This window comes from Crassostrea angulata, chromosome 5 (genome assembly GCF_025612915.1).
Source record: "Crassostrea angulata isolate pt1a10 chromosome 5, ASM2561291v2, whole genome shotgun sequence".
Classification (NCBI taxonomy): Eukaryota; Metazoa; Mollusca; class Bivalvia; order Ostreida; family Ostreidae; genus Magallana; species Magallana angulata.
Genome location: NC_069115.1, coordinates 59,538,566 through 59,545,664, shown reverse-complemented (window position 1 = coordinate 59,545,664; position 7,099 = coordinate 59,538,566). Strand labels below are relative to the sequence as shown.

Below are 7,099 nucleotides of genomic sequence, written 5' to 3'. Positions count from 1 at the left end.
TCTTCTTTTTACATAGACTGTTACTAATAATAGAATGTAAAGCAAAAATAGCATCACGTGTTCCACAGCTTGGTTTAAAACCAAATTGTGCATCCGTTATAACATCATTATATTTTGACCATTCCAATAACCTTTTGTTTAAAATTGAAGTAAATAACTTACACATATTACTAACAAGACTTATACCCCTGTAGTTGTTAGGGTCTGTAGAATCACCCTTTTTAAACACTGGAATAATTATTGAGGAAGACCACGTACTGGGAAAAATACCAGTATTTAATATACAATTAAAAAGATTATGTAGTATAGGTAAAAAATAGTCTTGAAATTCAATAAAATATTCGTTCAAAATTCCATCTTCACCGTGGGATTTTCCAGGCTTTAGATTACCGATAGCCTCTTTAATTTCATCAATACTAATGTTTTTATCTAGCTCTTCAAAAATACAATTAATATCTAAACCTTCATTTCCACTTTCGATGTCACCGTCATCCTGCGTGGAAGCAATTGATTTAAAATGCTCGTAAAAATTTTCCAAAGAAATATTTGAATTAGTTTTAGACCTTTTCTTAAATTTGGCGAAAAATTGTTTTGGGTTGTTTTGTTTTAACAAAGATAATTGGTCACCTTCAGTATTTTTGTAGATACGTTTGGCTTTGGCTTCGTGTTTTTTGTAGATACGTTTTTTAAGATCCGCATGGTTAGAATTACATTTATAACTGTTAAATTTGCGCAACGCGACAACATAATCCTTATACAAAGATTTTAATTTCCCATCAAACCAGGGCTTATCGTCAACCGATAGGTATACTGTACGTCTATGGGTACTGCGTACTGTTTCGGATTTTTGGATTGAAGCTTAAAATGTTGGCCAAAAGAGGAGTCTAACAAATTAACCAGTATTTGTAGACGTTCGTCAAGTTCGCCTTGTGACGTAATACACTCAAAATTTACGGTATTGCTGATATTTTCACATGCAAAAAGTGATTCTTTACACAGATCTAAATAGCAAGGATCCCATTTAAAAACATCACGGGATCTTAAAAAATCATTGTTTACAATATTGTATGCATCCAAAAAGCAATGAAGTTCAATATGTAGTGGAGCATGATCAGAAAACATTGTAAAATTGCCAACGATATATTTACTAATGGTGTCAAACATGTCAGATGTTGTTAAGAGATAGTCAATAGTGCTTAGTCCACGCGCACCGTTAAAAGTAAAGTCATTCGAATAGCCTCCTTTGTGTCGCCTGTTCACAATGCGCACGCCTGTGGCCTTACATAGGGACAATAGCCGTGTTCCATACTCGTTGTGACCTACATCTGGGTTGATCCGCTCAGTCAGCTGATCGTCATTTGAATACGACAACACGGAAACAGAATCATGAACAGCATCATTTTCAATGTAATCAGGCTTATTTTTTGTTCTACTGTTAAATTCCCCAAATAGAAACACATAACCAAAATCCATATACTTAAATAAATGTTTTTCTAATTCAAAAAATAAATCTACATCATTTTCTTTAAAAAACACAGAGTTATTAGGAGGTAAATATGTAAAGGCTATAAACAAATCTTTATGAAGTTTTACAAGACTTTTGCTTAGCTTAAGCCATATTATGGTATCATATAAGGATTCAACAACAGATATATACGGGGTATATTCAGTTTTTATCAGAATAATTGAGCCTCCTCCCTGTGTTGATTTGGATTTCCTAGGGAAGATATATGCTTTATAATCTGGATCGTCCATTGTGAATTCCTTGTCGATCCAACACTCGGACAGACAAATTATGTCGTACGTACACAAAAAGTTCTTAAAATTTCTTTCTTTCCATTTATTTTCAAAGCCTCCGTGGATATTCCATCCTATGATTTTTAGGCCCTTTAGGTTGTTCTCCTGACCTCCTTAGCGAGTCCTGCGTCCCCTTCCGCCACCTCTCGTATCCCTTCTCTCCCAGCGTCCGCCTGGAGAGCTATGGCCCTCAGCTCCCTGCGCCGGTACCGGTGCGTCCAAGTGGTCAGCTTCCGTTGCTGGAGGGTGGTATGGTTTCCCATCAATAAAGAGCTTATCCTTTATAAGGACCGCTTTTCGCTGCCTATCTTTTGCCTCCTTCATCACTGGAAGCAGTTTCTTTCTTCTCTCTTGGATGATTTTAGGGAATTGTTCACCAATCGAGATATTAGCACCTTTGAGCTTGAATGCCGACTTTCTGACGACCTCGCGTTGAGGAAATCTGGAGAACTTGGCTACGATAGGGCGTGGTCGATTGTCATTGGGTCTGCCGATTCTGTGAGCTCTTTCAATTAGAACATCATCTGTTATATTCAGAGAAGAACGACATATATCAAGAACAATTTTTTCACAGTCTTCCATTTCCCCCCTTTGGGCCTCAGCCACCCCGTAGAACAACAAATTATCCCGCATAGATCGGCACTGGAGGTCAAGAATTTCCTCGCTTAACTGATTGTTGGCTCTTATTGAGTCTTCAAGTGAAGTTGTGAGATTGTCAAGCTCATTAAGGGCTATAGCATTGGTTTTTGTACTTTCATCGTAAGAGTTTGAAATAAATTGTTGACTTTTCTCTACTTTTAAGACACGGGTGCTCAAACTATTAAGTTCGCCCTGCATGCGGGAGAGAGAAGTTACAATGGAATCAAGCTTTTCAAGTTTTTTATGTACACTCTGAATTTGTAGGGAAATATCTTGGGCCCACGGTGGGGGGATATGGGAAGTGTTCGGAGTGTTCGAATAGGTTGAGTTAGGGTGGTTTTGAAATGATGTAGAGCACTGCATAGCTTGCTGCATAGGTTGTATATGTTGCATCGGCTGCATTTGGTGGTATGTTTCGTTGCCGACTTGAATAATATGCTGCATGGGACTACATGATGGATTAGAAATGGGAGTCGTACCTTGGCACTGTGCTTGTCCTTGTCCCTGTCCCTGTCCCTGAGCGGCAGCCATCTTGACTTGTGATTTGGTTTTCTGTTTTTTCTTTTTTTGGTGGTTTCGAGGGAGACGGAGTACCAAAATTCATTAGAGTAGACAATTGACGCACACTTACACTAACCTCCGACTATATACCTATCATAGGAGACACCAATTGAAAGCAGTCCTTAGATTCCAAAACACTGAGCAGCACTCCAGAGAAACACGTCCACCTCCATGAAGGTCAAGGTCTTGGATACGTCAGATATATCAGATCGAATGTTTAGGAACGATTTATAAGTCCAAAATACAATCATTTTTAATCGGTTGACGTGTGAGCATGTGTACTAATTAGGCGGGCATCCTTACACCCTATTGATTTAAGACGAATGAAATCGTTCAGCAGATAGAGAAAACAAAAATCCCTGGAATTTTAGTTTTTCCAGTCAACTTTCCAGACTGCATGTTATTATCAATTTATGATTCTGTTTGTTAATAATAATTCAACATCAATTATCAATTAACAAAGTACACTCTAGTACGCTAGTACACAATCATGTTGCGATGACCCCCCCCTCCCCCCCTCCGGCCATGATACCTATTTTTAAATCAGGATTACACACGTGCTTGCATGTGGCAAAAGACAAGCTGGAACTAAACTGTTAGCTATAAATTACCGATATCATCTATTTGGAAATGTATTTCCCCTTAAGTAAGTACTTGTAGTAACTGATAAATGTAATGGTAAAAACCACAGAAAAATGCATGCATGATCTGCGCATAATAACTGCTTGATACACTATTTTTCCCCCAACATGCTTTAAGTCAATGATAATATGATTATATATGCTTGACTTCATATCTGATATTACTCATTTTCTTTATTCCCCTTTTCAATAAACAAAACAAACAAACAAACAAAATTGATCCAGATAAATATAATTATAAAAAATAAACCAAAAAACAAACTAGACACATTCATCCGTCACCAACAATTCTGCCTTTCCGATATGTGTCATCGTTGTAGACTCGTGTAACAATCTATTAAGTAGGTGCTATCACGAAAAAGAACCCCGTGCTGATTCCTTGCTGTTTTCATTAACGCATATCAAGAAAAAAAATTAAATTTAGATATATCAAACATTAACATTACTCCCCAAAAAATATATAGATTTCACCAGTGTTGAATTGTTTATCTATTATATAAATCTTTTAAATAAATGAACACGATGTTTTTTACGCCCTTAAAAAAAACAAAACAAAAAACACGTATCATAATATACAATTACGGTTAACCATTATATCAGATATGATCTTATCGGATTATTATTAAAGCAGCAGAAATGAATTCATTTTGGAACATTTTTGACTTTCACAGATTCGTGGTTAGTTTATTATCAACAGAATATTAGAATCATATATATATTCTGTAGGAAACCATGTTGGATGCAGAAGCACAGCAGGTAATCTAAATATAGAATCTACAGTTACTTCGTAAATATGTGCATTCTCACTTAATAAGTATGTAAACACATTTATAAATCTGTTTAAAACTTTCATTTTTTTTTCCAAGTGACGTCCCTGTGTTACATTTGGCATACACATTAATTAACAAGCCTTAACAAATATTTGGACAAGTAATAATTAAATTTATTCAATGTGTTGTTCACATCAGCGTTAAGATGTGAATGGTCGGGGTACCTGGCGCAAATATAAACTCGGGAAATAGAAACATAACTTTTATTTACAAAATTTAGGTAGACCTACAGCTAATGATAACAGAAAACAAATGATATATGATATACTTTTCCGTTTTTTCAACGATTACGACAAATAACACACGGCGGGTGTGACCGATCAGCAGAGGATGCTCACTCCTCCCAGGCTCCTGAACCTGCCTCTGAGGTTTTCCAGAGGTCTGTGATTGCTCTGCTCTGGACTATTTATTGACTACCGAATTGTCTACGGATTTTTCTCCGTTTTTCCGATCAAGATATTTTCCTAAAAATTGCGATGTTTTCCCCGATAATGACATTTTAACCGATATGACATTGGACGCACGGCTGGTGTGACCGGTCAGCAGAGGATGCTTACTCATCCTAGGCACCAGACCCTACCTCTATCTTTTTAGAGGTTCGTGTTGCTCTGCTTTCAATTTGTATTTCGTTTTATTGATTTTTGAGATGGTTGACAGTTTGTTATTCTCATTTTTCATATGATCAATTTGCTTTTTAATGTGACTAGATTGTGTGCAAGTTTTACTTATGTTCGAAATAAACAACGGAAATAGTACAAATATATTTATCAAGCCATAGAAATCTGACCACGACGGCATGATGAATGTTCACAATGAGGCGGTGAAGTCAATATGCATCAAACAGATGAGAATCTCGAATAAAAACTTTTTTCAGGCTAAACAATCGTTTTATCAAAACCTATACGATGAAAATGAGTCATGAGCTCTAGTTCATCAGGTTTTCTTTTAACTTATGCTTAAGGGCATTGGCAACGTTCCTGGTTTATCCACAATTTTTTTTAAGGATTCCTTTATAGGTTGATATGTATATAAAAAGACATTTACCAACACATAAAACCACTCTTTCCATCGTATCTTGAGAAATAATTTAAATTTTATATATTTCTCATTTCACATTGATTTCAATGAAATAGAGGGAAAAATTAGCAAAAATTTTTTTTTAAAGGAACAATTTTTTAATAAGTGAGATATCTGATTTGTTTTTCATTATTCAACATTGTTGTTAATAGATTTTCTATGATATCCAGCTGAAAATTTTATAAATAGATTTATATATGAAAAGTATGCACCAGAAAATGCCATTTTACTCTTTTAGAGTTACTCCCCTTGATTTTTTTTCTGTTGCACACACACACTAAAAAAATAAAAAGATAAAAAAATGTTTAAACAATATCTTTAATCACAAACATCTTTAATGTAAGAGCAAAGGTTTCCAATGATTTTTTTATTGCTTGTTACTCTTGGTTTCCCTTCACAAGTGTTCTCGGAGAGCAATCGCAATACACCATGCTGAGAGTCTCTTTTATAAGCCAGTAACAGGTGGGAAAAAGAGAGTCCTGACTTCGCAATGCGTGTCATTATCATTTTAGAAATAACTTTATTGTTCACTAAGCACATTAGGGAGGAAGAGTTTTTTTGCACCATTTCATGATAATGAAGTAGACTAATGTACGAATCAAATGAAAAGCTGTGTTGAAGTAAAATGTGTTCTGAAAAATTCTGTGAAGTAAGAAGTTGTAGTAGAGCTTTTGCATCAGATGCTGCATCATGTGCATTATAGTCAGTTTGAATGAAAGATTTGACCAAGTCAGTTTGCTTTAAATACGTCGATTCTTTTCTTTTTGGAAGCTGAAATGAACCTGCCAGTCGATGTAGAACGATGTCGCTTCATCTCTCGAATTTTCTGTTTACCTCGGAAACGCTGTTTTTATTACTCTAATAAGCTAAAGAGTTCGTGTTACGGGCGATAACTCACAATTACAAGAAAACTCAAGAACGGTAACTGAAATTCGATGTATAAAAGAAAAAATGCAGGTACGGATTTTTTATTTCCGGAAAACTTCGTTGCCAATGCCCTTAACTAGAAATAAAAACAAGGTCTAAATAACAAGTACTTATAATACATCAGCTGATGTAAAATGTTGAAAATATGTACAGAATGACTGCAAAAGACGTTTCATAGCATCTTGACGTTTGGGAAGCAATAACTCAAATTCTGTTCATAAAGATGAAAATAAAAAAATATATGCGAATACTGGTTTCCGAAAATTAAATCAAAAGATGAGAAAAAAGATTTATTTATACTTTCCGTTATTTCATAACTTATTTAACATATAGAAGCAATACAACACGTTAAAATGACCTTACGATTATTTTGCCGTTATTATGGGTCACTGAACAAATGCAAGCCAGTCAGCTTACCAGGGATGATCCAATTATGCCATTGACCAGAAAATTTGTACATTATTTCAATTTATCGAGGTTGACTCTTGTCAATGTCAACTGGCATTGTGTACCGAATTTTTTTCCAAGGCAATAAATGTTATAATTTTTTCCGAACAACTCTCGTATTTTTTTTATTCAAAAGTTATACCAAAGTTTTCTTTGGAAATTGCAGAGCTATTAGGGAAA

The 7,099-nt window shown here is 35.2% G+C and overlaps 1 pseudogene; it reads right to left on the bottom strand.

Moving 5' to 3' along the window:
- Positions 1-1,649: 1,649 nt before the first annotated feature.
- On the bottom strand, positions 1,650-3,163 carry LOC128185962 (uncharacterized; annotated as a pseudogene).
- Positions 3,164-7,099: the final 3,936 nt, after the last annotated feature.